We start from the raw sequence: 2,358 nt of genomic DNA, 5'->3' as shown, positions 1-2,358 counted from the left end.
TAAACTTTATGGAAGTGTTTATTTTTTAAAGTCTAGTACCAGAGAACATGATAGACAAACATGACAGTTACTACTCACAAGAGACAATGCCCCCTCTGATCAGATACGTTGGCACCATTAGCAGAAAGCAAGCAAAAACAGGAGACCTTGCAGTGCCCGGATGCATTCCCAGGATGAAGCACATAATGGAAGTAACTAGCTCACCCTATCTTTTGGCAAGGAATTCAGTAAAATAGCACAAGAACATTCTGGAAGGGCTTAAAGTCACATTCAGAATTAAATAGAAAATGTTCAAAGCTAAACAGTGAAATGGAAGCTTTCATTAGCTGCTAAATACTATCAAATCTAAATAAAGAGTCTGGATAATGACTATCTCCACAGCACTTAGCTTCAAAGCTAACTTCAATAATTCCTGGAACTGTCCAGCCTAGACGCTGTCTTCTGTCTGTCTGCTCCAGCCCACCATGCAATGCTTGGGTTTAATGAAGGTGATCCCGGGAGCACAGAAGCCGTGAATGAGGTGAGAGAGGAAGCCTGAGCAGCCCTGGGGTAGGAGCATATGCCCTGGCTGCTGACGCCATCGTTTCCATACAGGAGCCTAGCAGCCCCTTCCGGGAGGAAAAGGCATCTCTCTTGGCCGACAGCTGCCCTGAAAAGGTCATCAGATATGCGGCTAGTTACCAGGTAACAGCCTAAAGCTCTTGAGTAATGATCAAACACAGCCCTGGCATCTGCCCACTGAAACCTTTTATTGTTTTGTCAATGTTTTGTCCGTAGATTATTATGGCCTGGACTTAATGATGCCAACCTGTATTTATGCCAATTAGGAGCAAAACCGCATTGCATTCTCTTTAGGTCTAGTTGGTTGAGAAAAACATTTCCTGTAGTGACCTTATCATACAATCTTTAACAAAAACCCGTAAGTTGCATTGATTATTCCCCAGGAGATGAGAGAGCGATGGTAATTCAGATGGGCACCTCTGAAAAGATTGATCAGTTTCCTGTCCCATTCTACCCAGATTGTCTTGAAAACCATGGGGAGAGACTGGAACGGCCCACCAATCTGAGACTGTATTCAAGCTTTTACAACATTAATTGGGAAGCTTAAGAACCCCAACATGGCACCCAGCACACCTCCACAGATAAAGTCGTTGACCAAGTGTGCGCTATGCGTAGTGGCAGTGGGCAGATGCTCCTTAATGGGCCCCCGAAGTACAAAAAACAGGACATTGCTGAATCCATTTCGGAAGAGGATAGGCACCAAGCTGCGGTAGTACTCTGTAATTCCATGGCATCTCAGGGCCCAGAAGGCCTGGTAAGTGTTTGTGAATTTATCGTGATGCTTGTGGTCCTGAAGCAAAGTCTGAACCCTTTCTAATGGAGTGAGAACGGTTTCTGTTGTCCCGGCAAGCACAGCTGCCACACTTCTGATGGCAAACTCGGGAGCACTGCTCACACGCCTGCGGAGCAGGCGAGACAGGTCCTCATACAGACCAAACATTAGTGCCAGCGTGGCCATCTTCTGCATCAGTGGGGGGAGGATCCCACAATACAAGTTTCGAAACCCATCCATCCTCAGCTGGAGTATGGCATCGCGCGTTTTGATGCCATACAGCTGCTGCCGAAAGAGGATCTTCTGAACAGGGTATGTGATGGCCACATTGTTGAAGGCCGCGCAGCAGCCACAGAAGTAATGCTTTATCTCACCCACGTCTGCAATATGAGGCGACAAATCCTGGCTCAAAGGGGCCAATATTGGGGGCCTCTTATTATGCGCTTCTGAGTCCATCATGGTGCTTATGACCCTTCTTCTCTAGGAAATTTTTAACTTGGTTTCCATGTATTTTGTACCTGTGAACTTTGGTCCTCTGCTAGGCATTGGGTCCTCAATGACAATAAAGCCATGGACTGGCCAGCAAATCTGAGACTTTGACTAAGCCTGTCATTGATGATGACAGCTTTCTGGTAACTTTCCCAATGCTTCCCATTGTTAGCCTTCTCTCTTCTGGGGTCAATATTGACAACTGCATCCTACGGCATGTTCAATCTTCAACACCACGGCCACGGGCACCCGCCCGCAGGACGGCTGGCGAGCCCAAATATAAAAAATTTAAAAAGGAGGGGGAAAAAAAGGGATTTAGTTTTTTATTTAGGGTGTGTGTGTGTGTGTGTGTGTGTGTGTGTGTGTGTGTGTGTGTGCAGTGTGTGTTAAGATATATGAATGTAGATGCATGAGGAAGTCATCCCTACCTCCCCAGCACTGGAATTACAAGCAAATGCTACCACACCCTGCCATTTTTTATAGGTTCTGTGGATCAAACTCAGATCTTCATGCTTGCAAGGTAAGCATTGACTGAT

General features: G+C 46.1%; 1 pseudogene; it reads right to left on the bottom strand.

Annotated features, from left to right (window-relative positions):
* Positions 1-745: 745 nt before the first annotated feature.
* On the bottom strand, positions 746-1,832 carry LOC118591433 (annotated as a pseudogene).
* Between the last annotated feature and the right edge of the window lie 526 nt (positions 1,833-2,358).

Source organism: Onychomys torridus, chromosome 9, assembly GCF_903995425.1.
Source record: "Onychomys torridus chromosome 9, mOncTor1.1, whole genome shotgun sequence".
Classification (NCBI taxonomy): domain Eukaryota; kingdom Metazoa; phylum Chordata; class Mammalia; order Rodentia; family Cricetidae; genus Onychomys; species Onychomys torridus.
This window is presented reverse-complemented; position numbering and strand designations above follow the sequence as displayed.